The following is a 6,000-nucleotide window of genomic DNA, read 5'->3' on the forward strand; positions in this document are numbered from 1 at the left end:
AACACTGTACAAGTAAGTATGTACTATCGGGGACAAAAGTGGTATACTCCATGCGGCGGGAGCCGGAGCAACGGAAAACTAGGGTGCCTCGATGCCAGCGCCTGGCATCGAGGCACCCTATGGAAAACTGCGTTGCAACGCCATCTACAGGCGGCATCTGGGATCGAGACAGCCAGTGCGTGACCTTTATTATCAGCAGGCATGTCGCTTGGCTCGTTTCAATGTTTCGCGCTTTAGCTCGCCAAAATGCCGCAGTTTTCCGTTGCTCCTGCTCCCGCCGCGTGGAGTATATACCACTTTTGTCTCTGACAGTGCACTCTCCACTATCGAGATTTCGGACGATTCTCCTTTCCTCCCGCGAGCTTCGCGCACCTTCTCTCTTTCCCACGGGGGCGGGTTGTTTCAATCTCTGGTAAACCCACATACGAAGAAAGGCAATCTTCAAGGCCATCTATTCGGCACCGCCCCTCACAAACGTGCACAGTAGACGGACGAACGCAAACTCTCTTACAAAGCATGTCTCTCACGCGTCCCTTCCCTGTGTATGTGGGCAGAGTTCGACTCGTGCTAATTAGCGGTCATTCTTCACGTCTGCAGCTAGCGGGACAATGTTTTGCTTACCGCGCCTCAAGCTTTTGTTGACCTCGCCGGAAGCGGGCAGAGTAGATAAGGGAACAAACGCGGGTTAATGACATCCTAGTCGAAATCAAGAAGAAGACATGGGCTTGGGCAGGGCATTTAATGCGAAGGCAAGATAACCGCTGGTCCTGAAGGGTAACGGAGTAAATTCCATGAGAAGGCAAGCGTAGCAGGGGGCAGCAGGAAGTTAGCTGGGCTGATGAGATCAAGAAGTTTGCGGGGATACGGTGGCCGCAGCTGGCAAAGGACAGGGTTGATTGGAGAGACATGGGAGAGGCCTTTGCCCTGCTGTGGGCGTAGTCAGGCTGATGATTATGATGATGAATGGGAGGAAGCTCGGGTAAGTTCAGAGGAGCGTCGCGCCAGCTCTAGCCAATAGGAGGAAGGCATCGCGCCACCTAGGTCACGTAACCTTGTGGCGTCATCACAACCTGTCCACCGGATTGTGATCAAACGGACCGCCGTGGCAGACGTGGCAGTTAATTTAATGATTGGTCGCGAGAGGTTTCTCGGGAATGGCAACATGGGTCGCACAATCCCCACCGGTGGCAGCACCTGCCATCGCAGGGCATTGGCGCAACGCTTAACCGCTGCACCGCTGCGCCAAGGGTGATACGAGGACTCTCAGCAATCTATGAATGCTAAGTAGAGAATGACATATTCTGCATATATGGGCATTAACCCACTAAAGCTATAGCGCCATACTCTCAAGGCGTCCGATTGAAGAATGAACACATGCTTTCGCACGTCTACCACTTTTTGCTCTGCATACAGGTATGACCACTGAGCCACCGCGGCGGGTGATTCCTGCCAACTGCCGCTGCAGAGTAATTGGCATTTAGCGCGAAATTTACCCTCAGTACTTCCAGCTAAAGCCCCTTGTGGTCCCTTCCTCGTAGCACCTGGAGCCCCAGGACCTGGCCAGCCTGCAGCGGGCGCGGTACGCTTTGCTGCGCTTCTTCCAAGACCTGCGCGTCCGGGTGCGTGTCCACATCAACTGTCCTCGACATGTTGGAGCCTATACCTGACAGGGTTTACTCCACTCTGTACCATCCCGGTCAGGCATCGCACTTGATGATGATGATGTCAGGCTTTCTTTTGTTGAGTTCTTTTTGTCGGCTTCCTGTGCACCGTGACGCAGGTGTCAGTGCTGCTTCGCAGCGGCGCCCAGAGACCTAGTGGCCAGTTGGCCGTGGTCGCGACGCCGCTCCCCGGGTGCCCACGACCAGGCAGCATAAGGTGCGCGCGCACCCTTCTAGTCAGAGACGGCGGAAGATTGCATGTTGCTCCCTCTTTGCAGAGAGTGGGCACCGGGGGGCCTGCTGCTCTCCGAGAGGAGCTTTGCGGCCGGCGACAGCGGCGAGCCCGCCGACGCCCGCCCTCCCGCACTCGGCGCGAACATGCAAGTATTCGTCAATGCCAACAGCGGTTCGACCGTCTGCAGGACTCGAAATGAATGCCACATGTGATCTCATCTGTAATCCTCAAGGAACCTCGAAAATGACGTCACAGGGAGGTTTTAAAAAATTAACAGCCTCGTGATGCGCGATATCCGCTAGCGGCAAAACTGTGGCTGGCCAAAGCTTGGCCCAAGCAATCGACCGAATATATCCAAGTTTGAATGTAAAAAGACTGGTACATAGCAGAGACAAAGACTACCGCGCTGAAACATCACAACGCAATGCTTTTATCCCATCTTGTTGCGTTGTTTTTTTTTTTTTCATTCAATCGAATGTGAACTACCAACTAGCTCGTTCAATTACTGTTGGTTTGGTTTGGTTATTGGGGTTTAACGTCCCAAAGCAACTCAGGCTATGAGAGACTCCGTAGTGGAGGGCTCCGGAAATTTCGACCACCTGGGGTTCTTTAACGTGCACTGACATCGCACAGTACACGGGCCTCTAGCATTTCGCCTCCACCGAAATTCGACCGCCGCGGCCAAGGTATCGCCCGACGAGTGACACACCGCAAGCACTGACAACACCGTTTATTGTGGTCTAACGGAACGACACAAAAGCAAACACGAAAAAAATTCACTCGCACTGGGATCTAACAAAGGGGCAGCGTTTACACTAAAGCTGAACAACTCTGTGGCGTCCGAGCTTCGCAACGGAGGGACGATTCTAGAAGGTATACTACACTCAGAAGAAACATCAGCTCTGCACAAACCACACGACCGCTGGTGTCGCAGCCACTCACGCCAGCCACTGCATGCAACGCTGCCGGTATAGCCCGCCATTCGGCCGAGAGGGTCGCCGCAGAACGCGAACGTCTCGCCGGCGGCTGGTCCGCGGTCGGCGTTCTCGCACTGTCCGTGCGCTGCTCACTCAGCCTTTATCTAGTCGCTGGCCAAATCGCACGCATGCTCACCGCGCTGGCGGCCAAGAACTTGCTATAGTGCCTAGAAGGTACCTTGGAAGAAAGGCACTATAAACTTTCACTCGGATGGACCCGCTCGCATCCGAAAAACGCAGAATGACGCGCGCGCGCAACCTGGTGCCTCAAGCCATGGGGGCTAAGGCACCGCAATATACAGGCTGTTGAAGCGAGAAGCTTCCCTACGCTAGTCAACACCGCGCTTCGTGTGAGCCGGCGTATGTCGGAGCACGAGTGACGTCACGCACGGCGCAGGCTATGACGTTTCGCCGCAGCCGTTGCGCACGCTGCCGCGCGCTATTCGTCATCGTTTGACGTTCACCGCAAGAGCGTGTTTATCGCGGATCACCGCAGCTTTTCGCTTCGAGATATTCAGGATTAACCTTAGCTATGCCCCAGCCAATTTTTCACCCAAGACTTTACATATGTATATTTTTTTAAGTACACTTTCCGAGTGAGAAGAGCGCTTTTTCGTCGTAGCATTGTCAGCTGTGTAGTACACCAGAACACCGCTAAGAGGTGCTAACTATAGCAGGCTGGATAACCAATATTGAATAGCCAACTTTTTTAACTATCACTGTTAGGCTCCTTAATTATTGAGAGGCGTGTAGCGCACCGTAAGTAATATCCATATCAGTTTTTAGAATTTCGAAAACCTGGTTACACTCGGCGCTATCCATGGCCCCACAAATTTCGCCTATTTTGACTATACGTACGTGCTCTGGAGAGGTTCCTTTGCGTGCAAGCTTCTCAAAAGCATTTTGGCGCGATGTGAAGCCAGCAGTTGCCATACATGGACGGCAACTGCCGGCTTCACATAATGGAGTGGCAGGCTCTCACCTAACGTTCGCTAATTCATCGGCAGGTACTCCGGGCCAGCGGGATCGTCGGCGACTCCTCCCAGCACAGGTCTGGCCGAGCTCGGGCTCCTGCTGCGGCTCCTGGGGCCGGACGACGAGGAACCGGGCCTCGCCAGCCTCGCCCTGGACGAGCAGCTGCTCAGCAATTGAGCAGCTGCCGCCAGTCATTATATAGGCTCTGAGAGCGACATAAAAATCAGTGTTCAGTACGCTTATCTTGTCGCAAGATTTTGAGTTTGTCTCGTTATTTCTTTTAAATATTAAATTTTGTATTTTCCTTATTTGCACTGTTCAAATGCATATAAAATTTTAATTGAAATGAGCAGTCTTGCAAGATGCACACGCACGAGTGATCAACTGCATTATAAAAGTTTGTGCATAGTCTGTATCAATTCTGCTAGTCATGCTCATGAACAGGGATCGACAATCAGCGACTTGCGTTACGACTGGCAACTAGCTTAGCTCCACTGTGCTTTGCAAACATCCTAGAATTCAAGCGTTTGTCAGAAATCTCATCTGATTGAGTACAAGCAGTTGGAGACTGGTGGTGGTGAGGGGCGGGGGAAGGGGGGGGGGGGTTCCGGGCTTTCTAGAAAGCCCATGTGTGCTCCAAAGTTTGATGACGTTGTTGCTGCTGTTGTGAGTGAAGGAAGAGTAGAAAGGAAACTTCACGGGCCTGCCCATCGGCTCGAGCTGAGCCACAGTCGCTGCCACATGCAGACAGAGGACAGCTAAAAGAAACGAGAGGAAAGATTGAAAATAGTCGCGCGTCGTAAAACCGCGTGCGCCGAAGCGACGACGCCGCTTTAGAGAAATACGCCTCCCTTTAAACGTTGTTGTTGTTGTTGTTGTGGCTGTTGCTGTTGTGGCTGAAGTAAGAATGAAAAGGAAAGTGCACGGGCCTACACCCTGGCTTGAGCTGAGCCACAATCGCTGCCACGTGCAGTCAGAGGAAACATGTGACAGGGAAGTTGAATGAACAGACGCGCGTCGCAACAACCGCATCCGCCAAAGAGACGACGCCGGCTCAGCTGTAACAAATTCGAAGAGAATTTATTGAAACCCTGTTACTATTTGGACACAAACACAAGGTTCTCAAGTACAGGGCAGACAGAACAACACACCGAACGATATAGAGCCATGTACTGTGCGATGTCAGTGTACGTTTTAGAACCCTAGGTAGTTGAAGTTATCCGCAGCCCTCCACTACGGTGCCCCTCATAGCCTGAGTCGCTTTTGGACGTTAAACCCCATAAAGCCAGGGGGGAGAGGGGGGGGGGGGGGGCATCCGTCGACCAAGAAAGAAAAAAATAGAAACAACGATTATTTTATTTACATTTTATTTGTACAACAATTTTTGTGCGATTTGTTGTTGAAAAATAAATGGCAAACGGTATAGATATTGTACCGTAAGTCATGCTTTGAATGTTAACAGTCACGTGAGCAATATTCATTTCGATACCGGGGGAATAGAACAATATACAGTGACTTGAGCGTGTCAATAAATTGTGCCATTAAACTTATACCTAGCTTTTATTTGCTCAGTTCTCATAGCCGTCTTAAATTTTTCTGGGTCTATAAGAAATTTGAGCGACCGCCATGTACTGGATTTTCCCATGCTTTTCTCCATTTCCTCGCATCTATTATCCCATCTTTGTGATTCCAACTGTCGAGCGTACCTTTCTAATTCTATGTTGTGTCGAGCTATTTGCCTCCTTAGGCTTCTGTTCCACCTTTGGCGTTTCAGCTGGTTCGTTAGCTGTTCCTTCCTTTTGTACATGCTGAAGAGCCTGCTGTCCATTCTACCTTGGGAGTTATCTACCTGAACCTCCTCAGTTGCTCTTTCTACGTGCTCAACTGTATATTGTTTCCCATGGGGCCGCTAAATATGCTTACTATAAGGGACAACCAAATGAAGAGTTGGATGCCCCGTATTAAGAGCCGAGGTCAGAATGGAACTACTGAAGCTAAAACGAAGGTGAGCCCCGGGGCTTGACAGAGTAGATAACAGAATGTTGGGAAACCTGGGTATCTCAACCAAGTGTGGAAAGAAGGCGCAGTCCCCGAAGAGTGGTAAAAGGCCTAGATCACGCTTATACACATACAGGGCAAACCTCCGAGCTTG

The 6,000-nt window shown here is 51.3% G+C and overlaps 1 protein-coding gene across 1 annotated transcript in view; it reads left to right on the plus strand.

Moving 5' to 3' along the window:
* The window catches only part of LOC149359189 (uncharacterized), a 54,771-nt gene extending 53,152 nt beyond the window's left edge, over positions 1–1,619 (plus strand). Inside the window, exon 10 of the mRNA XM_089571451.1 lies at positions 1,539–1,619. The gene's annotated coding sequence lies outside the window, so the exon portion shown is untranslated. The remainder of the gene's footprint in view (positions 1–1,538) is intronic.
* Positions 1,620–6,000: the final 4,381 nt, after the last annotated feature.

The sequence above is a fragment of the Amblyomma mixtum genome, chromosome 2 (assembly GCF_055824585.1).
Source record: "Amblyomma mixtum isolate Tamu chromosome 2, ASM5582458v1, whole genome shotgun sequence".
Taxonomy (NCBI): domain Eukaryota; kingdom Metazoa; phylum Arthropoda; class Arachnida; order Ixodida; family Ixodidae; genus Amblyomma; species Amblyomma mixtum.